The 27,728-nt window shown below is 40.3% G+C and overlaps 1 long non-coding RNA gene across 3 annotated transcripts in view; it reads right to left on the reverse strand.

Annotated features, from left to right (window-relative positions):
- Positions 1–14,567: 14,567 nt before the first annotated feature.
- Positions 14,568–27,728, reverse strand: part of LOC121075317 — a 54,649-nt gene continuing 41,488 nt past the window's right edge. For 2 of the 3 annotated variants that reach the window (XR_005822899.1, XR_005822898.1), the window contains 3 exons: positions 26,082–26,295; positions 15,418–15,614; positions 14,568–14,765 (listed from right to left, as the gene is read on the reverse strand). This is a non-coding gene — a long non-coding RNA (uncharacterized LOC121075317). Of the gene's footprint in view, positions 14,766–15,417; positions 15,724–26,081; positions 26,296–27,728 lie in introns of those variants that run through there. The other variant, XR_005822897.1, reaches the window with a different exon arrangement.

The raw sequence follows: 27,728 nt of genomic DNA on the forward strand, positions 1-27,728 counted from the left end.
ATCACCAGTGCCACATACGAGCAGGACAATCTCCCCCCTGTCCTGCTTGCCACCCATTTGCTGACACAGGCCAGGATGCCAAACCGTCTGTCACTAATCATACAGCCCTGCTAGACAGCATATTATACATAGGGTCAGCTCTACATGAAACTATGGTGTCTGCCAAATTGTGAGGGAAATTACAACAGCCAGGGGCTGCCAGGGTGTGGGTATATTGCAGGGATCCCTGTGTCCATGCACCAGAGAGTTCCTAACCCAGAGGGCAAGATCCCTTGGTTGTGTGTGTGCTCAGTTCTAAGCCTTAGGTACATGCATACCTGCAGATCTGAGATCCGTAGGTCCTGAAGGGACTGCTTTCCATGCGTGGGTCAGAACTTTTCCTCTATTTCCTCCTGAACCCTCAGAGCACCAAAGTAGATGATTCAAAGAGGAAAAAGGGTAAAACAATTCTGTTAGTTGCAATAATGTGTAATTCAGACTACTTGGGTTGTTTTCCTCTTCCCTGAAATGCTGTATACCCAGAAGGACTTGGTCATTAGCATGAAGTGACTGAATTACTCCTACGTTAGTTCTTTTGGAAGCAGTAAGTTTCTGCGCCCTTCACATTGGCATAAACTGATGCATGACATCTTTATCCCTTGGAGACAGAGCTAGAGTCAGATTTTAATAACAAAGCCATCATTTTGATTTCCCTCCATTCTACCAGCAAGAGCAAGTTTTAGATTTTGTTTGTTGGATTGGTAAATACATGCAGGTTTTACAGCTCAAGGTAAATTGTATCTGTTCTAAACACAGGTCAGAGATGCTGAAGTTAGACAATATAATTCTCCCAGATTGGAAACGGAAACATAGGCAGGCAAAGTAAGCTAGAGCAAATGAGAGCAAAGATCAAATAGACCTCAAAGTAATCCACTCAGCATTGCTAGCTAGTAACACTGAAGGTACAGGTCTCTTCAAAGGATAATCCACTGACTGTGTTTCCCTAAAACAACAACAACAGAAAACAACTCTCGCTGTTTCTTTCATTTTCTGCTTCCCCAGCTGCTTTTTGGAATAGTTCTGAATTCATTTTAGGCATTTGCAATACATTTCCCCAGGTGCACCTGCAGTTCCAGAATCTCTCACAGCTTTCTAGAGGCAACATTGTCTTACAGTGAATTCATCCTCTCCTATACTACTATCATGTATTACTCCTGAGAGCTTTGATATTTACTTTCTGTGAACAAGCACACATCACTGGAAAAAAGAATTATGCCAAAGCATTTTCACACACTGTATCAGGAAGAACAAGTGATACCATGCAGCTGCAACAGTAATGCTGGTAGTTTGACCATGGCATATCTGAGAAGAGATTTTTTTTTTAACCTAGCAGACCACGAAATAATAAGAATCAGCTCATGAAATCCAAAATTGGATGGGAGATTATCACAATATTCCCTCTGGTCCAATAAATGTAATAGAATTTACAGCGTAATAGAATCAATGACAAGTACATAACTCAATGCAGCAGAATTCTCACATCTGATTTGTGGAAAGATGTAAAAAAGTGTACCGACACCTAAGTCTGAGAAATGGTGCTCTTCAGTGTCTATTTCACTGGAAAACAGGGAGTCTAAAATGATGCTTATTTTGTTTAATTAGATTTTTGAAAGCAGCATTAATTTTTGAGGTTTACACATTTCATTTTTGTTAGTAGAGGAATGTCTATATAAATAAAAACTGAATTATTTTTCATGCTATTTCTTTTATATTGTTATTGGGCTTTTGCCATTTTTTTTCTGTGGGGAAAAGTCACCGTCTTTCACCTCCAGAATGAAATTAATGTGAGCAAAGAGCAGCTTATTGTCTTTTGATGCATAAATCACTGCCCTTTTTTTCAGATCTGCTAGGGTTTTATGTACAGAATTTTATTCTTAGAATGGTAGTGACAGAAATTAAACCATAAATTCAGCTGAAAAAACTCTTTGCCATTAGAGACTGTAATCTGAGTCCATTTTTGTGTCTATTGGTTCCACCATACAAATTTGTTAGACATGTACTTATTCTCACACCTGATCAGTTGTGTATGCAGAAACAAAAAACAACCCAACAAAAGAAAACAAAGAAAACCAAGGCTGGAACAGCAGTCGTGACTTTACAAACAAAAAACAACAACTGCAATTTTTCCCTAATTGTGTCATTATCATTTGTAAGTACTATGAAATTGCACCTTACAGCAATGATGTTTGGTTTCAGGTAGTTTTTTTTTTTTTTTTTTTTTTTTTTTGTGCTGGTGAATTACAAGCATTTTTGCTGCAATAATGACAGATGGCAAACAAATGAGGGATAAACTAACCTGCTAAATAATATGACATGAAATTTAGCATTTAAATTCCCATCTGGAAAGCTTCTACACTCAAATAGTCTTCTGGGGTTTGGGTGTGGATTTACTTGAAGTACTGCACATTTCTGGGTCTGTAATGTAATTTTAAGTCCCTGGCAATAGGCTGAGGCACACACATGACTGCTCAACTGATATCAAAACCTCAGGGACCACAGAAGGTAGCAATTACATACCCTCACAGGGTGCTCATTGCCTGGGGGTTTTAGACAGTATTTTTTTTATTGCAGAAAGCTGCACAGCACACTGCTTAATAGCCATTTCCTGAAAGCTATCAGCACTGATACTGTTATCATATTCTGATTTCAACTCTCCTTGAAATTTCATGACTTACTATTCCCTTTTCCTTTACTGGAAGCAATTTAGATACGTTTGAAAGTAACACAAATCCTGGTTACTCTTCCCATAAAACCATTATGTTCTGTGCTAATCTAATCAACATGTATATCGACATAAGCACTTTACTCCTAATGGCTCCATGGAAATCATAAATAGTCAACACATCACCTGCCGAGTTATTCTGGGATATACCAACAGTAACGTACAAAAACAATAGATCCGACTTTTTTGAAGGAAATGCAAGTTATTTGTAAATATAGTGATACAATGTATTATCTCAATCTCCAATTATCATTGCTAATATCCACGGCTCTGTATCTGTAGTTTTCAAACTTAAACTCTATTTTATACATCAAGATTATATTTCATGATATGAAAGTCATGTGCACGACTTTCCTTTTGGTAACGGAATATGTTCAGACTTATTCCTCCTAAGTTTTTCATAACTATTTGGAAAAAAACAACAACCAATACACTATTTAACACACACAAACACGCATGAACACCCATACACATAGAACATGAACATCTCAGTAATGCTTGGCTTAACCACATTCTCTCTCTTCTCCCCCCTCTTTTCTTTTTTTTTTAATTGAAACAAAAAAGAACAATCAGTGCACACAATGGACCAAAATCCATTTACCCTTACCCTCTAGCAAAAACTCCATAACCACTAGTACTCAACTTAGAAAAAATGTTTTAATACCTGATATGTTTTAATTAGGTTGGTCTTGGCATTGTATTTACATTTTGAATTTAATGTCAGACATTTGTACAGTGTTTGAGGGGTTGCTTTTTATATTGTCATGTTTTGTACAAAAAATTCAAAATCATTTTGCTATCATGTCTCTTTGAGGAACATTATATCTACATTAACTTATAAACCCACTAAGTTTTTCAAGGTCAAATTTTTCTTTAGTTTCTGAAATTATATTTTTAATTGGATTAATATCAAAGATTTTACCATGAATATCACATTATCAGTCAGTATTACATAGATATACAAATGAAAATCACATTTTTGATATGGCAGTACCTTCACGTAGGTATTTTAATATGTATTTTCATCATACTTGGAAATTCTTGAAGGTGCGTGACTGTCAGTCTCTCCTTAGCGTTTCTGCAACATTACTGATGAGAATATTTCCCCTGTAGTCAATGATCTGTGAAGGAAAGATCTGAGAGCCTGAGACCAGACTTCTAGTCTCATACACAATTGTCAGTGAAGAGAGACAATCATTTACACGATCACTTGCTAGATCACCAGGATTAATGAAGGATGTCAGGCTCCCAGCTCCTGGTTCTGATGCCTATTTTTTACTAGTTAAAGGCTGTCTCAAATTATTCTGTTTATATTTTTTTCTTATTTTACCTTTCATTCTCCCCCAGCTCCCCAGCTCCCCTTCCTCAGATGCAATTTCCCACAGAGCAGCTGGAGAAGGACACAGCTGTATTGTCTTTATGACGACAGAGAATTCCCTAGGGCCAAATCTTTCCCACATTGACTACTGAGACAAAGATTTGTCTTCAGGTTTCTTATTATATGTCTAATTTGTAGATACCCAAACAAATAGAATATGTGCGTTCTCTCTGCAGAAGGATGTTTTGGTAAAATAAATAAAATCAGGATGATGGAGATGGTATACTTGGGGACTAACTGAAGATCACATTATAGAGCCCAAATCCCTGAGGACTATAACTAAAGTATATACCCACAAAGTATTAATTCTTGTAAGTGGTAAATTGTAAATGATTATCATTTTCTAGGGTCAGCTCCACCAACACTAAAAGATTATTATGGTGCAAAACCATGGGCTAAATGGCCTGCTCCACTTATCTATGAGACAAACATCTTCCATAAATTTTTCCAGAGCTCCTATGAAGAATGACTCCAAGTCAGTTCATTGCTAGGTTCAACACCGTACCTGAAACCACTCTAACACACTGCATGGTGCCTGCTGAGTTTTGAGAGCCCTTGTTTATTCTCATAAGGAACAATTGTGGTTTTTATATCAATTTCCAGAACTTAGCCCTGTTTTGATACTCATGAATTAACTAATGTGATTTAGATTCTCTTCTAGTTAAATCCATTGACATCAAGGAAATTATGTCAAGTTACAGCAGATGAGAGTTTTGCCCTGTTTAATCAGAAACGTTGATAAATTGCTCTTTACAGGTCAACATCTCTGTATGCAGGGAGACAGTAAAAAGCCTATGTACAACTTAGAATCTGGATGCCCAGGCACTGAATTTTCTTCTACCTAGATCTGAATGGCTTGTGTATCTCTCTCTCTTTGAAGAGAAGGACTTTTTTTCCTCCTAAAAATAAAGTGATCCAAATGGTGTAAGCAGAACACTGACTTGTTAAATAACTCAGTGACAAGTCCCCTCATCTACCTGTTTTGTTTCCCTTCTGTTATTATAAGAGGAGATGAAGTGAAACTCAATTACTTAATCCACAGAGAATTTCTAGAGACTCTCCTTTTGACTAGACAGCTACTTAACACACATTCTGTACTGAAATCTAAAGAACATTGACTAACCATTTCTGTACTACACAGAGTAGATGCAATACTAGCTGTTTATGTATCGCCATGTTCAGCTCTTTCAGTGGGTTTTGGGAGTTCTAAAAGTTAAATAAATCACATTTTCATTTAAAAATCACAAATTCATCCAACAAGCCCACCATAGGAACAAAACTTACAAATTTAAAATCAGAGACGTGATAAATGCAACTGAAGCTTTCTGTACCATGTAAGTGATAAGACTGCAAGCCAATGTGACCTCCAAAATATATAAATGAAAATGGGAAGTTAACACTTTTACAGAATAATAGTGTTTACATCCATTGATTCGAAACATGGTACAATGCTTTTTTACCCCAAAAACAGCTCTGCCTGAAATGGGGTGGGAGACAAAGCGACCAGGATAGGTTTGGCAGTTAGCTTGGTAGGACCAAGATGCTGCTACTTAGCCTGGATGCATGAGCTGCCCAGCCAGACGAGGGAAACAATGCTTCCTGTGGGACATGGTGGCTCCAGGTTGTGTATTCACAGCCTGGCTATAAACACTCTCTAAGAACAGAGGAGAATGTCAGTGTCCTCCTCTTTTTAGAGCCATCTTTTTAATTATTATTACTAACTTGCACTAGCAAGGCATTTCAAAGCCTAATGACGTACTGTAACAAACGTGCTTTTCACTAGCTTTAAAGTTTACCTCCTGCTATTCTCCTTGGTTGCTCCCTGTTTACATTAAGGAAATGCATATTTGTTCTCTCAGTTTATTTCCATACTGTTAATGATTTTATTGGTTAATCATACTTCCTTTCCTCTGTCCCTTGCCCTCCCCTTCACCCCCAAGAATTTCCAAGCCCTTGTCTGTATGGCTTGCTCTTGCGCGGAAGCCAAACCACATTTTTCACCATCCTTGTCCCTCTTCTTTTTGGTGGTTATGGTTGGCTCTCTTAAATGGCATGAGTTTAACCATGACTTCCATGAACAAAGTAGCTTCACTTGAAGCCAATCCTTAGCTCAATCTAGAGATACACGTGGCAAGAACTAGATGAAACCACAGTACTTGAACATGCCTTGTGCAGGGCAAGAGTGTTAGAATTTGCTAACAGTGTCCCATGTGTTTCCATCAGAAGCCAAACAAAACTGATCTTCAGTTTTGAGTAAATAAAGCTTCACTGCCTGAAGAAGCAGTCTCATATGATGCATCATTGGTACGTTTGTGCTGCTGCTAACAAAGAGCTCAGGGCAACTCCACTGTGCACTTCCACAGGCTGTTCCACAGTCATCATTGGACCAACGTGGCTCTTTCTACAGTTTCAGTCTTGACTGCAAACATGACAACATATGTTATAGCAAAAAGAACGGACATCCTATATTAAAGACCTTTCATGTCCCTTTTTTTTTTTTCAACATTTTGAATCAACCACTTTACAATAAGTCATATTGGTGTCTCAGCTCATTATCTGCTTATGGACTGAAATTAATTCAGCCTGGAAATTAAAAGTCTCAAGACAATAAGATTTATGATTTAACTACCTTGCAAGCAAGATAGGTTTTTATGCCTGGGTCAGTGTATCTTGCAGCCCCCATGCTGTCCAAAGCCAAAGCCTCTCCTCTATCCCAACAGCTGCTAGTTGCTCAACTCCTGCTAATCCAGTCTTCAGCAAATCTCTTCTGGGCAGAAGCTCTTATGTCTCTCCCTTGCTCTCACTGACCAGAAATCTGGTTACACCCTAACATTCTTCCTTCCAGAAAACCTGCTAACTTGCAGCCCAAATTCTTGTGCACGTACATGTGTTTACCCTTTCATCTTTTCTTGCTGACACAGCAGCCAGTAGACACAAGTTAGTTCCATTAATCTATATATCCCTTTGTTACAGAAGAATTATTAGAAATGGATATTAACATGCAGAGTAAGATCACAACCTAGACACTGATATTTGGAAAGTGTTGGGCTAAGATGTCAAGGCTGGATGCCTTGAGCAATACTACTACTAATTGCTGCTTTCCTGCTTTTGCTTTCAGTACTGCAGCACAATAAGGCTTCTCTTCCTCTCTTTTCCACATGGGGTGGAAATGATAGGCCATGCAGTCTTCCCTAAAGCTCCAGTACTGTGAGGTTTCAGTCCTGTTGAAATAGCATTTAATACATTAAAGAAAGATGCAGCCATTTCTTTAAAGAACAATGGTGTCTGAGGCACATAAAGGATGTACAATGTTGAAGAGTAAGTGATCATAGTTATTTTAGAAGTTGTTTGCAGATTTACTGCATAGCTAGCGTGCTTTTAGCCCATGGAACATCAGTACTAACTGATGAAACCCAGGCTGCTTTGTGTCAATGACTACAAGAAGCATGCTGTGTCTGAAGTGTGTATGGCACCCAAATTAGATGGTATGGTACAAAATAAAAGTACTTTTTTCCATCCCTTCACATGTTTCTCATTGAAGCCTTGAGACTCATTGTTCCATTCTCCTTTGTTTTAGTTTTCTCATATACACAACTAAGACCAACAGCAGCACACTGAAAATCTTCCCTGCACACATTTTTAAAAGCGCTGCATTATGTAATAGTTTACAAGGAGCTAATTGCTAATGATATGGCTCAGGAATGTAAAAGCTGGTAAAACAGCTGTGTCTGCTCCTCAAGCACTTCTGACTACCTGCCCAATAGAAAGCCTCGAAAGCCACATAAATGCTCATACTGGTGTGGGGGTAAATGCGTGTCACTGCTTGGCATGAGCTGCAAAAACAGCTAAGCCACGGATAAAAGGCAAAGGGTCTTCTATGAAGATTAGAGCACAGCAGAGAGCTATCTTAAAGCTGCTCCACCGTGGCAAATGGCTTATTGCTGCCCTGCTCCATGATTGCACTACTGCTCGCTGCTCGTAGGAGCCACACAGCTTTGAGCTCTGTCACTCTCCAGAGACGCGTCCCCCTTGATCCCTAAAATTTTATTTGAGCTGTTTCAGTCCCTTTTTGTGCAGGGGCATTCTCCCCACCTAGCTCAACCAGGGGTCACAATTAACAAACCACCTTACATACTGAACCAGCCCGAGACAGGGAAATAAGCCAGGATAGCCATGCTTCATACTAAGTCGCTTTTAGTTGGGATCTGAGTTAAGGACTTCAGGAAGAAAGACTTCTGTAATTTGTTCCCCCCAAATAAAATGAGTTCTTCATCAGGGTTAAACATTTTTCTCTTTTTTTTTTTCCCCTCCCTGCCCCCAAATTGGCTCATCCATCACTAGAATCAATATGAATGCAAAGATTTTGGTGGATTTGTTGTCATGGAAACCACTTCTGCTCTCTGATATCCCTTACAGGCTTTCCAGACCTTTTCTTGTCTTTTAAATTACTATTCTGTCCTACATTCTGAACACACTGTATTTTAATTCCACATTGTGAACTTGATTTGAAAGCAAATTGCGCACAGTCACAGTAAAACCAACAGCCAAAAGATAAAACAGTCCCTGCCGAAGACAGAAGTAGCTGTCGGAGTGTTTACCAACTGCAGTCCCAAAATGGCTGCTTAGGAAAGCAAGGCTAAAAGCCCTCTCCCTCAGAGGGCTCAGTAAGCAAGCTACGACTTCTGTGAGATAGGCTTTATGTTTCTCTTTTCTCTCTTTATGTCTCTCTTTTCTCTCTGGAGCTGCTTTGTTACCCAGAGAAAGGCTTATTTTGTGATTAAGGCAGTAAGGCATGAAATTAGGATCCAGACCAGTTAGAGTTACTCACATAAATAAAGTCTGCAGGATTTCATCTTTGGAGTCCCTTATCCTGTTTCCAGGTTTCACGAGCTGCTAGTCAAGTCACTTAGTTTTGGCTAGCTTGGCTGTATAGAAAGTGGAAATAATAATCCTTATAGCATCCCATCAGATATGCTGAGGGACTGAGGTGCTGCAGAAGGCACTAAGATCAGATACAACTCCTTAATATTAATATTAACCTGTCATTACTTGCAGTGCATTTATAACCAGCTGTTCATATTCAAGTTCCAAGCTAACCATACATTTCATTAAGAGATGATACAAAACTCTTCCATTTCTGTGCCAGTTTAGAAGCTACGTGTTAGGAAATACCTTTCCTAGAATGCCCATGAAGTTCAGGGACGTGGTTCCTATTTAGTGCAAATTCAATCTGTGCTTTTACCTTCTTGTATGCTTACAAAAACATCTAAATGAGGAGCCATGCAAAAGCAAGAAAGAAACAGAACACAAACAGTCCAGGTTACAGTAGTGGGGAGAGTTGTTTGCAGAGAGACTGTGACAGGACTTGGGGAAGGAGTTTGATGCTCTATTTTTCCCTTGTTTTGGGGGCTTTTTGTCCCTCTCCCCTACCATGCTAGAGAGTTGCTTTCACTTAGTGGAAATTGCTGTTTGTTGCTATTCATTTTCATCAGTGTTTTTAATAAACAGAAGTTAGTGTCTTCCAAAATGGTGCTATATAAACCACTACGAATATGGAGGGATCTTGCCTGCTTATAGACTCTGTAATCACAAATCACTTCAGAGCCACATACCTACACTGTTCAGCAAAGGAAGTTTGTTTGGGGTCAAACTAGTTTTATTTGACCTGGGCAGGTCATTTTCTTTCCCTTTTAAGCACCCTTTACAAATAGAATCCAATTAAAGCTTCTAATTGAAGCCTTTGAAAAGAAAAGGCCAAAAGTTAACATTATGAGTTTTCTGCAATTTACTTCCTCCAACCCTAGGGCTGGATAAAATATTGGAGGTCTCTTCCAACCTAGATGATTCTGTGATCTACCAAGTTTTATGTAAAATCTGCAAGTAGCTTTAGAATGAGCAAAATGCCAACAAGCAGATCAGCTATTTAACATGTGTTCCCTCTCAACAGTTCTTTTACTCTGCCAGATGTGGTAAGGCCACAGCTAGAGCAGAACTGCTCCTGGGGATGACAAGGAACTCAGGCAGAGGCAAGTATACCTATCTGTTCCAGACAACACCAACTGCTGAGAAGCTGGATCTGTAATTGCTAGTCTTGTGGGAGAGCTCAGCAGTTCCCCACACTGTTATGCTAGCAGCTACCTTGAGTACTGACCTGAACTTGGCCCCTTTTGCAACAGCCACATTATGATACTGTGCCAAACTTACTTTATACTTTAGCCTGTAGAGAAAGTTCTCTTCCTTATTTAAAAAATTCATAATTACAGATTAAATGTTGCTGGCTGAAAGCTGATGTGTTCTGCAAAGAGTTGAGACTGAAGGACCTTGGTTTGAGTTCTTGTTCATAGAACCCTGAAGTAGTCACAATTCCCCTGCAGATAAAAAAAAAAAAAAATACACACTAGGGCCTGCGAAGGTTTACTAACAATGTGACTTTGGAGGATGCTCTGACACTAGATCATGACCTTTTAAACAGTTGAAATCAGAAGTCTAACTAGCCTCTTAATCCTCTGAATTAATACTTTGAGAGAAAGAAACAAGCTGCAATTAGCAACTCGGCAAGCTGCATATATTGCTATTTATAAAAAAACATGGGTTTCATTTCTATTTATAAGAAACATGGGTTTAAGTCATCTAAAGTCAAAAATTCATTTTTTTTTTTTTTTTTTAATTAATGAGATATTAGTTTAAAATGTCTTTTCTGCTGGAAGCATTACATTTTTCATGGCCTTCTGTTCGGCACTTGTTGACCCGTGGTCAATGCTTCCAAACTTTGTTTTTGGACTAGTTTATTTGGTACCAGAAAAAAAGTGGGTGTGGTTCTCCACTCTATAATGAATATAAAGATGAAAAATAGTCACTCTGCTTGCACTTCTCAGAAACAGAGCAGTTTTGTTTGCCTATTGATTGATCTGTGACAGCATGGAACATTCTGAAGTACTGGTACGAAAAATTAAGAAGTGAAAATCCTAGGAAGGGGAAAAAAAAAAAAAAAAAAGGATGGCAGCAAATGCAAAAGGATAATTCTCCAAATAGAAGACAGTGTCTGTTCCAGTTATTTTTGTAAAGGGTTGATTGCAATTTGCATCCTACTCAACCAGCATCTGCCATCAGCAGTGCTCAGTAGTCCTTTTATTTACTTTGTATTTTGCCTGTGAATATTTCTTGATGACATTTCCTTCCCAAATCCTTCCACAGTGATCGTTCACCCTTCTCCTTAATCCTGAACACACCTTGCTAAAACCTACAGGTGATTTGCAGGTTTCATTCCAACCGTCACACAGTTACAAGCTCAGGTCACTTTACCAGAGTTGTCATATTGACCCCTCAGAGTGTGTTTGTAAAGAATACTACTGGCAGATTGTATTCTCCAGGGAATACGTTTGAGATATGGGGTTCTGTGATGCAGGACGGCATCCTGCATTGTCCTCTGTACTAAAAGAAAAACAGCAGATGGGAAGTAAGAGAGAAAAAACCCTTTGAATCGCATAATTTCCTTCTCCTCATTACATACCAAGTTTACAGAGACATGTCTGGAGTTATCAGAGAACAAAGCACTTTTGTAAGACAATCTGACAAAAATACCCTTAAATCCTATATGACAAAGGGGATATTAAATGGAAACTGCAGTAAGTCACCTATAAAAACAAACAAAAATACAGATTCTGACTGAAAACAGTGTTTGCATTTTCCATTCACTGTTGACAAGCAATAGCATTCCCACAGTGACTGAAATTACCAGGAAACTTTCTCCATGCTGGGCAAACAGGGACAGAAAAGCATCATTCTGCCAATAGCTCTGCTGCTGTTCCTGTGCAGTGTTTTTTTAAACCCTTCTTGCTTCCATAGAGTAATTAGATACAGATGTTGTTTGTGTTTATCCTTTTGCCTTTTAGTCTTGCTCAAAGTATTTTGATAACTGACAAAGGGAAGTTCATATTTTATCAGCCATTCACCATCAATTTCAAAGTGAGCCTGCAATTTATTTTCCCACAACCCCCAACATGAGGTGTGATGTCCAGAGCTTCCTTGTCCACTCCTACTTTCTCAAAGGCCAAAGAAATCTAGCTGGAGAACAACATCTGAGAAACTCCACAGGTTTAGCTGGAGAATCATTTCCCTAGAAATTTATACTGCCTTTAAATTGCTGTCAAGAATGGAAAAACACAGGAAAATGGTAGGTGCTAGATCAATCCTTGATAGGTAAAATAGAAAGGTACCCTTGAGCCACTTCTAACACTGGCTGCAAATTAGAGAGCTGGGGTTGAATTTAGGCAAATAGTGCTCACAAGTGGCCATCCAAAGAGCCTAGCTGTGGAAAGACTGCTGTGCTCCATTAGAAGGCAGTGAAGAAGTGTACTGATAGCTGAAACACAGTCCAGAACTAATTGCAATCATTTACAGTCAGGTAATAGCTTAGCTGTTTATAGTTATTTTAAAAGGTAGCTGAAAATGTGAAAAATCCTGATATCTTGCCCATTTAAAAGAATTCTGCTGGTGGGCAAACATGGCTTTTTTCAAAAGAAAGGATATAGGAGATAAAAGCAAGGGGGGTGGGGAGGGAATGAGAAGGGGAGAATATTCAGTTATTCTTCCTAATACTGCCATTATGACAGTAGGGATTTTGCTAATGTAAGCAACATATTGTGTCAAAAGAAGATAGGAGAAATCTGTGTGCAAGCCTGCAGTTCAGCTGACTACAAGCATATGTAGTTGTAAATTCAATTTAACTATAGCTAGAAAGCCACTAAGCTTAAGGAATGCTAAGTGTTTATGGCCAGAAAGATTCAAAAGGACAAATTGCACCTTGATGGGAGAAGACATCACGGTGTAAATTTTCCATTAGCTTTAATGGTACTCACATGACTAATTCTGCACACACCGAGACTGTACAGTTGAAGAAACAGTACCTGTGATTGGGTTTTCCCAGTAGCAATACAAAATGTTGAAGTAAAATAAAAAGAAAAAAAAAGGCAAAAAAATATATATATTTTTAAGCTTCCCACATGACACAGAAACAATATTTATCCAAAGAGTCAGAAGACAAAGGTAACGGACTCTGGGTTTAAATAAAGAGAATTAACTATCCTGAACAGTCATGTCTATGGAAAGTCAAGTATGGAAAAATAAATATAGTTTGCATTCTGAGAGAGGTGTTCTAAAAGAATTTATTTTAAACTGCATTTCATCTCAATTATGTACTAGAAGTATATACCTCTTGTCAACTCTTGTGTCAACTCAGCTGCAAACAGGAGTGGTAGAGAAATAGTTGCAGAAAAACTGGCATTCTGCTCTGAGCAATGGCTTACACCTCTGCTAGAACAGACACAGACAGCAACTGGAATAATCACTATTGAACACAGCCAACCAACTCTTCTTTATTGTTTGGGCCACAATAAGGGAAGCACAGAAATGCCATGAATAAGTCTTCCAGGTTTCTAGATCAAACTCTAATTGAGATACACCTGCTCTAAGAGTAGAGACATGCTTGGCCTTTTTTTTTTTCTTTTTTTTTTTTCCTCTTTTTTTTTTTTATTGATCTCCTGTGAATTACATGCCCATCTCAAGTCAAACTGATGTTACTATTCATAGCATATCAGATATTGCTCTGCTTTGCAGAAATGAAAGCCTGAACTTTTGTTTCAAGGCATTCCTGAGCAGCCTCTCAAAGCTAGCCTATGTACCCCTCCACGCTCCACTAGATGGTTCAGGCACATGTATTTAAGGAGTGAATAAGGGGTGAATGTGCCAGTTGGTGTTCCCTTTAGTGTCAGTCATTATTATATGTGACTTTAACTAGTGCTAGCAGCTTAATATGGTTTAGGTTAATGAGCCATTCAGTGAGATCCAGTGTTCCAGTTTGTTGGGCTGATGAATTAATCTCCACTACTTACAGCTCCTTGTTTGCACTGGAAGGCTGCCTGCTCCCAGGACAGGATCAAGTGAGCTGTTCTGTAATGCATGTTGTGGCTTCAGACTGCATCCCTGGAATAGTGTGTACACTCAATACACAGGTACTACTGAAACACACCAGCTCATATCTATTAACCACAATAAAATTATTCTTGCTCAAACTATATTTCTTTCAAGAAAACTTCTGAAACAGCACAATTTCAAATTCAGTACAGTATTCTTTACAGTGGGTCTCTTCCTTGTCCTCTGCTTCTCTCTCCTTTATTAATTCCATCCCTCTCGTTTTCTTTTCTACTGGAAAAAAACACAAACAAACCAGAACACAACATCACCAGGAAAAACAATAAAACCCTCAAATACTTCAAACAGAACCGTTTTTGGTCTCTTTTTGTATAAGTTCAGAGAAATTGAATACTGAAAAACTGTTACGGATGTCACAACACAAAAACACCATGGAGGTTCAAAGGAGCCATGTATGCTAAAGGGAAGGAAAGTAGAAAACTATCATAGGTGATCAACCTTTTGGGTTGTTCGCAATAAGCTGAAAGATGTGAGAAGTTCTCAAGCTGTACAGAGGAATCTGAGGCGTTAGTAATAGACTTCCAATCAAAATCCTTCCCAGCAGGCTTCCTCTTCTTCAACCTTTCACTTTTTTTCTACTTGCCAAGAACATCCTTCATGATAGCTGATGACAGTTGTCCAGGAAGCAAAACAGACCTAGGTGGAACCATTCAGCATATAGGCACTAAATAGACCCGTTCTGAATGCTTTAGTTAACAGTTTTGATATACTAAGGATGCCAGCAAGCATCCTGCAAATCCCTGTACTGAAAAAAGGCTAAAGAGCTGCCTCAAGCAGAGCTGTTGCTTTCCTTCAAGCACAGGGAACTCATGCTCAAGAAGCACAGAGGTACAGTAAGCTTTAACTGGATGCATACATCCACCACAGTCTGTTTTCACTGAGAAGCCTTTTATTTATTTTTTATTTATTTTTAAACCTCCTAGTAAGTCCATGTGTTTATACGTAATCAAACCTATTCAGCTACCGAGATTCCCTTTTTAGACCTAGCCTACAACAGAGACCATATTCACCAGAAGCTTATTCTCCAGAGGTTGGGAGGCAACCTGAGTACATTATAGGCGTTTGCAAAGGCAACATTACCCAGAAGAATTGCTAGAGTTTCTGGTTTATTCTATTGTGGAACACAGAAAAATCTCTAAAAGATAGAACAAAAAAGAAGCAGTTTTTGTTGTTTTCAATTATATATATACTAAACTGAAACTATCTAGCCTTCACGTAGTTTTACTAGGGAGAAAAAAAAAAAGTTTTATTAAAGCTTCTATTAGAAAGCTTTCTGTATAGCTCTTACCTGTCTCCTTCTGTTGTTACAGAGAGAAAACAGGTGACATCCAAAACAACAGGGCACAGCAAGGTTCAGCTGGTCAGAGAGCCAGAAGCCCAGCCCCACAGTACCCAGGGGAAGGCAGCCAGGCTCAGCCAGGACAACAGATCACCAGGTAAGTTTGTGGTGACAAGACAGGTCAGAGATCAAGCTAGAAAGTGAGCCTACAAGTAAAGATCAACATGTCCAAGCCCTGGTATGAGCATAGCTAGGACTGAATCAGAGACTAGCACTCTAACAAACTACAGCTATTACTGCTAAGTTGAGCTTAAATAGAGCTCCTGGGCCCATGGGCAAAGGATACAGGTGGAGGTTCTAAGCAAGGCTGGCTAGGGCCATTAAGGCTTAAAGGGCCTCAGCATAGGGAAGAGAGTCTCTCTTCTTTCTCTGTATGGCTTAGCAAGAACTTATTGTAAATACGTTACTTAAATGAAAATCAAAACGTTACTTTAAATGAAAGCATGATATAATTCCAAAATGAAACTTTCTAATTTGGGAACATTGTGCTTGGGAACAGTAAAAAATGATATTTTCTGTGTAAGATGAAGGAGGATACAGGAAAAAGTGCAACAAAAATTCAGAACATCAGCTAAAGGAAAAAGGATATTTGAAAAAATTGTGTCTGAAACTGGTGTTCAAATCGTAGTGTCCCTTAAGGACTGTAAACTGTGAAAGGATGGGAGCTTTTTTTTCAATTTATTTTGTGATATATTGTTCAAGTTGCCACAAGATGAACTTTAATTGAACTGCTAGTGAGTCTGGAGTATTTTAAGAGATATTGTAATATAGGCTGAACTTTGGATGGGGTCAGAGATAATAGAATGAATGCTGCCTGGGGCAAGGCTATTTCTTATGGCATGAAACAATCATTCTTATGGTTCCTCTTTTTGAGTACAATTTTCTGTTCTTCCATAAAAAGGTTCTCATGAGCACAGTCAGGCTCCGAGTAAAGTCATGAAATAGAGTCACAGAGGGCAGGATTTTGGATTAAGTTAGTGACCTTTGTTCTGTGGGAGCAGGCTGTACATTTCCTGGAAGCTGTCATGGCAATTGCATAGGCAGGTTTCATCAGCCAAAATACTAAAGGCAGCAGGTTATTACTCAGGTGTCTGTAGATCAATTGTGCTTTAGTGCTGTCTGGTAGTTGTTTGTTTCTATCTTCATATCATCTGGGGATCATAGAAATCACATAAGAAAGAATAGACTTTGGGAAGAACAATGTATCAGTCATGGCAGCTCAGTTTTGACTTCATCCACACCAAAGGTATTTCTCATTCATATATGCAGCAAATGGAATATAAGATGCTACTTTATCTTTCATGACTATTGAGACAAATGATGGGATGTTTAACTGTTGGTATCTCCACATGAACGAGTTACCCGGGATCCCTTTACAGTCAGTGGAAGCTTAGTCTAAGTAGTCAATAGAGTCCAGGAGGCAATTCATAACACATTGATTCATGTCTAAAATAGGTTCTGGGAAAACCTGTCCTGAAAAAGACCATCTATTCCTTGCAAAGATAACTTGGTTCACTATCTCATATAGAAACATCCATATTGTAAAATTAAGCGAGACGCATATTACTTAAATAGTCTGACTGAGAGAATCTATTAATGAATTTATTTCAGTAAAATACGGCCATAACCAACTGCAAAAGGTGCAGCACCTAAACTCTCAAGACTTTTCTATATAGTGCTAAGATATAAAAGATTTTCGTTTGCTTAAGTAAACTATTTTTAAAAAAAAAAAAGCTCTAGGACTATTACACTATCTACACATCTATTTAATAAACATTTTAAAATACTGATACTGTGGGAGACAATGCATGTCTCCACTTACAGTGTGGAGACAATTTTCTCCCCAGAATTCAGAAGGCATTCTGACTTTGGATAGTAAGTAGGGAAAACTGTTTAAAAATATTCTTCAGGACTAGAATGGCCTACTTGGACATTTCATGTTTTCCAGCTGAATAACAGCCTTGTGAAGTATAAAGTACATGTTTGTAGTGAATGAGAAAAAAAAATGTATATAATATATATATCCAAGTTATAGCTTTCTTTGGAAAATGCATTTTGAATGAGATTAACACATGGAAACAGCTGGAAGCATAAAAACATTCTGAACTGCAGCCTTCACGTTCTATCACTGTTTATCAGACTTTATTCCCAAATATGTCCTTCCTATCTTCAGATCGGTGTAAGAATTCGGTAAGCAGAATAACTGTAACTAGAACTGACCATCACAACATAATTTCATTGCAGTGAACATATTTGATTCTAGGAAAACTGTATTTTTGCTGATCTTTACCAGGAAAGGACAGTTTGCTGTGCTCCGCAATTCAAAGAGATGCTTGAAATTAATGTACAGCAGCAAGATGTCATTAGAGTGATCAGGTTTACACAGCAATAGCAGTGTAATGCCCACCCCTATGTGGCATTAACTGTGAACAAAATAAATGAAGACGGTTACACGTAAAACTAAAGAACAGGACGTTAAATCAAGGGAAATACATGTTGTTCATCAAACCTTCTCTACACATGGCAATACTTTTCCTTTGACATTGCTAAGTCTCAGTACCCTGAAAAGTCAATATACAAAAATGATCCCCTCTGGAAGACTCTCCAGCTGCCCAAAGAAATCTTTACTCATTCTTAAATGAATACTCCACATACCACTTGAAGGATACCATTGCATGCCAAAATAATGAATCTAGAACATATACATGGAAAAATGTTCTAACTTGGATGAGTGCTGTCAAACTGGAGTACGCAGATAAATCAGCTGCCAAATACAGCAAAGAGTTCTGGCTGGAGTCCAATATTAAGCAGAAGTGGCATCTGAGAGCTATTCAGCTTGTTCTTTTCACACCAGAATAGCAAAGATTCCTGCCTGCTCTGTTGCTGATATTTGCAAGCTCCACAAAATGTTTGTGAAATTAAAAATAAATAAATAAATAAATACATGCATGCACACACCACCTCTGTTTTATGCAGGTGCACAGATGCTGTTTCATACATACACACACAGGGTCCAGCCAGGAGCTGCTCGTTCTGCTACTATTGCTGTAGCTAAAAGGTCTGAATTAGCATTGAACTGGAATAGGGCATAACTGCTTCTGGCAGCAAGAATGAGACAAATCTTGAAAGCTCAAGGCACAGCCACCACTCTTGTTTGATACAATGTATGTCAGTGCAAAAATCACTGCAATTTACTGGAGAAATAGATTCCTCCCGCCTATTATTTTCTCAGGATTACTTGTGTTTGACATACCAGTTTGCAGCATGTAATGATAGGAAGATATGATCCTTGCTTTTTTCTCCCTTCTCTTCATTTGCTAAGCTAAAGGTGTAACAGAGGCAGGACTCGGGACATCATCCTAAGATTGCTCTCTGCATAAAGACTAGACCTTTGGCATGCCCTGCTGAAATGGATGTCCAGGTGAGGCGCTCTCTGTTACTATGAGTTGCTTCTGGTCTCTGACCCACTTTGGACTGCATGTGCACCCTTTTGTTTCCTTGAAGAACCACTGTCATATATGGTACTGCACACTGCTGGGACCTGTGCATACTCTTGTGAGATTTCAAGTAGAGAAAAAAATGGTTATCCCATTTCCTTTAGTTCAAATATTTGAGTAAGTCAACATGATTTTGAAGTGGACATAAACCAAAAATCCTCACCCTATCTAGGACCCACTACTTTAGAGGGTTCTGTGTGAATAGATCCCTGTATCTTTACATAGGGATGGATGCAACCTGACTGTGAGTGTAAGGGTGTAGTGTCCTTGGCTATTTAACTCAATCTGAGGAGGGATATCAGTCCATTTCTGCCCTTTACCTTCTATCTTCTACTTTCCTTTGCAGTGCTGAAACCACTTTAAATCCCACTGCAGCACCACAGCTTTTCTAACATGTCAAAGAGAAATGAAAACAATGCAATCTCCTCTTAGAGAAAGGAATGGGCTGCAGCAGAAACTTAAGCATCTTAAGTGTACCTTGTATAAGGCACAGCTTACCTGAGCAACCTAACAGCCACAATACAGGGGGTAGCGCAAAGCTACTCACATGAAGAATAACATAGAAATGACTTACTCTATTCGCATCTCAAATTAAATCAGAGTTTATTTTAGTTATTTAGAATATAATTTGAATGTGGTTCCGTTAAGTTTTCTTTAAAGGACTGAGAGCTTTTAATATTTTCCCCATGGCTGAGAGACAAACTACTTATAAAACAAGATTTTCCAGTCAGAAAACGTGTGTATATAAATGCAGATACACACAAGCCTGCACACATTTGTATGTATTTATACATACATACGCATACACATTCATGGAAACATTTGTTAGAAGCATCAAAAATGGATTTGATTATGGAAAATTCTCAACATCTGCTGAAATTATTGAATGTCTGTAACTTCCGTTGCCTTCAAGAGGGAAATAAAGATATTCAGCAGCTGCATATAGGATGCAGCCCACTGCCACTACTGCATAAAGCTCTAAGAAATGTGCCGATATACAGATCTCACAGCTCCTGCTTAAAGTGGTGAGAAAATCAATTCTAGACCAAAATGGCTAGAGGCAAAAGGATAAGATGAAATGTGACTGACAGAGGGACAGCATCCAGTAATGCTCAGTCAAGTGAAAAGGCAAAAGAACACAGGAATAGTAAAACCTATCCGTTTTTGTTTTAATTGGGAGGGGACATAGCAGGCAGTTTTGGTGCTCTAGGCAATCCCTGCTACACAAAGCCTATAAATGTTAACTCTCTTCTATACTGAAGTGAAACATGCAAAACATAGATAGGGCTCTTTATAACTAACACTGTGCTGTAGACAAATTGAACTGTGATTTCCAGTGACATTAGGGTGAAATGAGGTTGCCAAATCACGTCAGAATGAAGCAGTAATGATATATTCTTGTTTTCTGGTGCTGAAATCATTTTAGTCAGTGTCCAGTGCCTCTGCTTCTCATTGCATTTTGCCCCGTTTCCCTGTTGTTTGTAGTCTTAAGTATTGCAAATATAAACTACATCTAAAAGTGTGAAAGGCAAGGCTTTTTCCCTCTATCTACTTCATGCTCTGTGAAGGATTGAAAGTCACAGAAAGGAGCAGGAACCTAGGATACTGGCATTATAATCTCAGCTGTACAGCTTGCTTTCCTTTTCCCCTGCTTCAGTTTACCCATCCATGAAACACATTGTCCGTGGCATCCCCTAAGGGCCTATAAGAGACTGGAGGATTTAATGCAGACTAATGTGTTTGGCTGAAATAACTCCATAATTATAAACTATTGTTATTGCAAGAATCAAAGTTGAAGCATTTGAAAACCATGTGAGACAGAATTGGAGATTTTTTATTTTTATTTTTGTAGCTTTTTTCATTCTTCAGTACTTTCAGCAGTTAGAAGTGACCAAGGAAAAGGGACGACTGACAAGGACTTAATCACTATATGAAAATGTCAAGATGAAGAAGGAAACATTTGACCCACCCTCCATGGTAGGAAATCTTGTCTTCTTGGGGTGCAGTATGACAGAAGTCCCACACACCCTTATGTCTGACAGTTTACAGTCAAAATATGTTGGTGCTTCAGCTTTTCCTGTTCTTTTGACTTTTTAATTGCATTTGCTTTTGGTGATTTCAGAGGTAATGTGAGGAAGGAAACCTTAGACTCCTGCCTGACAGCAATGAGGTTAGCTCCTTAGTAAAACCTGCTCTTTTAAGGGATTGCCTGCTCTTTATGATTCCTGAGCCTTTGGGGCAGCTTCCCTCCCATGCAGATGAGTACTGCCAGGAAGGCCAGATATCAGAGGAAAGAATTAGGCAAGCTTAAGCATTAAAGATGCAAGATGGAGAGAGCTGGAAGCAAGGCCAGAACAGCTCAGAAGGCAGGCAGCAGCAGTGAAAGCTTTGAAAGTAAGTCATGTTAAATTTACAGTAGGGACAGTGGCCCTTTACATAGGAGTTAGTAAAGGAAATATTTCCTAGGGGTTGATTCTACAGAAACCTTCCTGTGTGTAGGTTATTTAAGTGTTCTGAGAATTACCTGATTAGGGCTTCACAACCACACATCTTTTAAAACTTAACACCTAATAGGCAGTGAGTGACTTAAGAATAGGAAACTCCAAAACAAAATAGAAAGAATTAAAGTTTTTCACCAGAGATCCAATTTCCATGTAACCTTTTGCTTATAGCCGACAACACCAGTTGTTATCAGAGAATCGCAGAATCATTAAGGTTGGAAAAGCCCTCCAAGATCATCTGGTCCAACCATCAGCCTACTACCAATGTCACCCAATAAACCATGTCCCTAAGCACCAGGTCCCACCTTTCGTTGAACAACCCCAGGGACAGTGACTCTACCACTTCCCTGGGCAACCCATTCCAATGCCTGACTACTCTTTCTAAGAAATGTCTCCTAAATTCTAACCTAAACTTTTCCTGCTAAAACTTGAGGTCATTCCCTCTAGTCCTATCACTAGTTACCTGTGGGAAGAGGCCGACCCCCAGCTCCCCACCACTTCCTTTCAGGTAGTTGCAGAGAGCAATGAGGTCTCCCCTGAGCCTCCTCTTCTCCAGACTAAACAACCCCAGTTCCCTCAGCCGCTCCTCACAGGACTTGTGTCCCAGGCCCTTCACCAGCTCTGCAGCCCTTCTCTGGACATGCTCCAGGACCTCAATGTCCTTCTTGTAGTGAGGGGCCCAAAGCTGAACACAGCACTCGAGGTGTGGCCTCACCAGAGCAGAGCACAGGGGGACGATCACCTCCCTGATGTGCTGGCTGCACTATTCCTGACACAAACCAGGATGCTGTTGGCCTTCTAGGCCACCTGGGCACACTGCTGGCTCATGTTCAGGTGAGCATCAACCAACACCCCCAGATCCTTTTCCTCTGCACAGATTTCCAGCCACTCTGCATGGGGTTGTTGTGGCCAAAGTGCAGGACCCAGCACTTAGCTGTGTTGAACCTCATCCCATTGGCCTCTGCCCATCGACCCATCCTGTCCAGGTCCCTCTGCAGGGCCTTCCTACCCTCTGGCAGATCAACGCTTCCCCCCAACTTGGTGTTGTCTGCAAACTTACTGAGGGTGCACTCAATTCCCTCATCCAAGTCATCAATAGAGATATTAAAGAGGATAGGCCCCAACACCAACCCCTGGGGAACAGCACTGGTGACCGGTCGCCAGCAGGATTTCACTCTGTTCACCATCACTCTCTGGGCCCATCCGTGCAGCCAGTTTTTAACCCAGCAAAGAGCGTACCTGTCCAAGCCATGGCCTGCCAGCTTCTCCAGGAGAATGCTGGGGGAGACCGTGTCAAAGGCCTTGTTGAAGTGTAGGCAGACTATGTCAACAGCCTTTCCCTCATCCACCAGGCAGGTCATCTGGTCACAGAAGGAGATGAGGTTGGTCAGGCAGGTCTTGCCTTTCATGAATCCATTCTGACTGGGCCTGATCCCCCAGTGGTCCCACATATGGGGAGTGTGATTGCATTCAGATGACCTGTTCCATCACTTTTCCTGGCACCGAGGCCAGGCTGACAGGCCTGTAGTTCCCTGGGTCCTCCTTATGACCCTTCTTATAGATGGGTGTCACATTAGCAAGTCTCCAGTCATCCAGGATCTCTCCAGATGAGCATGACCGCTGATAGATGTTGGAAAGTGGCCCAGCAATCACATCCACCAACTCCCTCAGCACCCTCAGGTGGATCCCATCTGGCCCCATAGACTTCCGACAGTCCGGGTGGAGCAGCAGGTCTCTAATTGTTTCCACCCAATCTGTGGGGGGGTTCTTCTGCTCCCTGTCCCAGACTTCCAGCTCAGGAGGCTGAGTACCCAGAGAATAAGTGGTCTGGCTAGTAAAGACAGATGCAAAGAAGGTGTTAAGAACCTCAGCCTTTTCCATATCCTCAGTAGTCGTGGTCCCCCCTGCATCCAGTAAAGAATGGAGATTCTCTTTGGCCCTCCTCTTGCTGTTAATATATTTATAAAAACATTTTTTTAATCCTTAACTGTAGTGGCCAGGTTGAGCTCGTACTGGGCTTTGGCCTTCCTGATTTTTTCTCTGCATATGCTGGCAGCTTCCTTGTACTCTGCCCAAGTTGCCTGCCCCTTCTTCCACTGGTCATAAACTCGTCTTCTCCCAGATACTCAACAAAAGTTCCCTGTTCAGCCAGCTGGTCTTCCCCACTGGTTCATCTTACGGCACATGGGGGCAGCCTGCTCCTGCTCCTATAAGACTTCTTTCTTGAGGAGCATCCAGCCTTCCTGGACCCCTCTGCCCTTTAGGATTAGGATTTAGAGTTTAGTGATATGGTTTAGTGGAGGACTTGTTAGTGTTAGGTCAGAGGTTGGACTAGGTGATCTTGGAGGTCTCTTCCAACCTAGATGATTCTGTGATTCTGTGACTGACTCCCAAGGGACCCTCCCTACCAGTGTCCTGAAGAATTCAAAGACTGCCCTCCAGAAGTCCAGGCCATCTACCAGGATGGCCTTGAACAGTTTTACAATTTGCTTTGCTTCTGCGGTTACTCTGCTAAGAACAGTTTGGTCTACTGTAATGAGGGGGAAGAGCTAGAGGAAGCTAAGTAAGCACCCAAAGGTCCTCATCCAGAAGAAAAATACTTCCTCAAACCCCAGTTAAACCTATGGTCCCTGCTGGGCACTGGAATCTGTGGTGTTCCCGGATAGTGGCTATTGCCAGCTCAGAGCTCACCCAGCTACGGCGCCTCTGCTCATGGGCAGTGCAGGAGCAGCAAAGGCAGGTGTGTGTGAGAGAAGGGGAAAAAGGGGCAGTACCTCGGCTTCAGGCAGGCTGCTGGCTGACAAGCTAGAGGCATTTACTCCTCAGTATGTGTTGTGCCTCCCGAAGAAAGAGTTTCCTTTAGGAAAGCTGGAAAAATAATCATAGAAGTTTCTGTGCTGCCTTGAGCTCTGGGAAGCAGTTACTCCTTCTGTCTCCAGATTAGACAGAAGTAAGCCCCTTCATCCCATCCTGCTTGGGCATATCATACAAGGACATGTTCTGTCTTAAATAAATAAATAAATAAAAGCTATCACATAGTAATGGAAATACAGAAATACAGTAATTTATGGAAAACACCAAAGCCAGCATAGTGTGCACAGCTTGATAGATGATTTTTTTTCTGTCTGTAGCAAGACAGAATTGTAGAGCACGCTTGTCCATAGAGGCCTCCAGTAGTCCTCGATTTTGTTGCCACAGGCTAGTACTGCAGTGTTCCCTGACTGACACTTTTCCCCAGACTTGTTTGCGTAGCAGTAGTAGAAGCCTGCGAGAAGCTCGCAGGGCCAGAGTGAGCATTTGCAGTTTATTAATGGCCTGAAACGTTAGGGCATTTAGAGGAAATCCAGTAAACATTTTTAAAATCAATAGCTAAGGGTAAGTGAAGTTCAAATGGGGAAGGAAATGAATTAATATTGGTGTCGTAAGGCCCTTAAAAACATATAGTGGCATTATTTCCAGTAGAGTAATTATTGGCATCAGACTCTGAGACAGCCTTAGACCACCCCTGAGTCTTGAATCATGCCCACCAAATTTTCTCCTGCCACCTCAGCTGGATGTGGTAGATGCTACTGCTTGCTCTGAACAGTTCTTATCTAAGATGTCTGCATGAGTGGCGCTATGCAAATATTAGTTATTGTTCTCCAAACGTTTGTACTTACAGCAGTAAGGAGAAAGCCCCTGTTGGGGTGCAGCCTAATGAGATGTTAATAGAGCAGTGGGTGAATGTAAGTATAAGTGCAGCGGGGTTGTACTGAGGAGCTCAATTGACAAAAGAACTGTAAAAATGTGGAGCTCTCTGCACTGAACCAAAATCTGAAATAAATTTTTTTTTTCAGTGAGGGAGGGCTCATTAAATAGCCATGTTTTCAAATATGTGCCTGCTGTGGAGAGTAGGGTCCTGCTCTCTGTTCTGCAGTTACAGGATTTCATAGTCACAGAGAAAAAGGATGAGGTGAACAAATCCATGGTGTGACTATGAAGGACAGACTGGGGAAGGAGAATAAATTAGAATATTATGTGACTTTTTAAAGCAGCAGCCTGTCACTTCATTTAATGCAGAATGAACTGAAATGCGCAGCAATGTGAAAGAGTAGAAGAGTTACCCTAGTAAAATGAAATAACATTAAAAAAAAAAAAGACATGACTCGACTGACAAGCTTGCTTCTATACAACTGCTGTGCTGTTTGGACATCAAACTTTACAAGCTCCATCAAAACATGAGCAAATTGGGTAACTGTGTATACACACCGTCATTTTGACCCAGCTCCCCTACCACTTTCATACCCCTACCCAGTCATGCTAGAGGTTGCAACAGGGAGCACAGACTAGGTGCATAAGGGAGAGTGTAGCTTTATCTTTGAGAGCTGTTAGGCTCATATGGGGGACTTATAATAAAAAGGGAATTGCTCTAACCATTTCTTCAGGGTGACAGTATCAGCTTTTATCATGTGGTACAACTATCTCGGAGGCAGCTTACAATATGGGCCAAATGACACCTGTATTCTTCGACACTTTTACTGTAAAGGGGTATCAAATGCTACAGCATTAAAGTCACAATGTCTGCTTCGCCATCTGATTCCATGGGCCACCAAATAAATTTCCAGAGTGGACTCACCTGATGGGAGTGCAATGGAGATGTTAGCATTTAATTGTGCTTCCTGCAGAGCAAAGCTTAGTGAGTTCCCAGTGAAGGTGACAGACAGCAAGAGGCAGGGAAGGGCAGAGGTCACCCTTCCTGGGTAGCTGACTTCTTTTTCTCCTGAGGAAACATCTGCGGTGGTGGGTCTACATGGGGCATGCACAGCTGTAGTCTCAGCAAGGACAAATGTCTGGAAGAGAAAACAAACAGAATAAAACTGGATAAAAATGCAACTGACACCACATGAAGCTTATCAACCTCTGCAGCTGTTGTGGCTTGGAAGGCAACCAAATAAAAAGCTTTTAGGATATTTTACTTTTGGCTTGTTCCTCCTCTAACACAAACCTGCTTCTGAAAGGAGGTCCCTACTTTTTGCCAATCACAAGGAAAAAAATAGGTCCATGAGTGTATGTGCAAAGAAGGTATCCAATTTACATGCAAAATTGATGTAATTGCAAATGCAGATTGAATTCTTGCTGCTGAAGGTGGCTGAATTTAATCATATATATACACGTATAAATATGTGTCATTTTGGCAAAATCTATGCAGTGCCAGTGCCTAGTCTGACCTTTTGAATATATCAAGAGCCCTCTTGTCCTAACTATCCCTTTCCCATGTCAATGGCAACCCACGGCAGACCTACATATATACCAATACCCATACTAAGTATCCCTATGTGTTTTGCTACCCAGAATTGGACCAAAGATCCCTTTAATCCTGTGTCTGTTTAGGACAGACACCTAAAATCAGTTTGGTGGATACTGAACTGAAGGGTGCCTGAAACCAGTTCATTCCACAGCCACTCAGCAACTTTTCTCTATGAATTTGTCAAGTCCGTTTGTGAACCCAAAAGGAGACATGCCCAACTGCTCAGAGCTCCACAGCAGCAAAAACCACTGCAGAGCTCTGTGTTGTAGGGAAAAGGTCTTTGGATTTTCTAAGGAGGGCACCCATCTTATGTCCCAATTGACATTTCCCAGTCTTCTGTGATACTCGGCAACATCATGCAATCTGTAAAGCCATTTTAGCAATTCCAGCCTAATCTAATTTACCAGTGACTCTTCTATGAACACTTAGTTTGAGATTACTCCTTAGACAAGGAATTTCCCTACAAACCTTGCAAGGGAAGACTTGAGTCTGAGAACCTCTGAAAGCACCTCTGTAGTGAACAACAGTGAACAAGGGCCTTTAGCTTTTCTGTAGTATTCCGTTCCTTTACGTTTAACCATTAGCCATAGTAGGAATTACTTGCTAGCCACAACCAAATAAATACAAAAAGACTCATGCTCCATCAGACAGGTAAAACAATTCCCATACTCTCCATCAGTCAGTTGAATGAGTTTGGGAATAAGCTGCTTACTCCCAAGGATCCACATAGACCTCTTTTTCAACTTCCATACTAGGCAATACTTATTCTGTTTCTGAAACAGCTCCTGAAACACACTGTGCAAAGTGTAAGTATAGGAAACCATAAAACTTCACAGTGACCTTCAGGTTCTGCATGATAAATCTCCTGAGAGAGTAGGGTTCCTGTCAAGAGATACAACCACAAAATAGCAATGCACAGTAAGGATGCCTTCAGACAGGGTCACAACAGAGTGTAAATTTATGTTTTTAACTGTT

This window comes from Cygnus olor, chromosome 10 (genome assembly GCF_009769625.2).
Source record: "Cygnus olor isolate bCygOlo1 chromosome 10, bCygOlo1.pri.v2, whole genome shotgun sequence".
In the NCBI taxonomy this organism is placed as follows: domain Eukaryota; kingdom Metazoa; phylum Chordata; class Aves; order Anseriformes; family Anatidae; genus Cygnus; species Cygnus olor.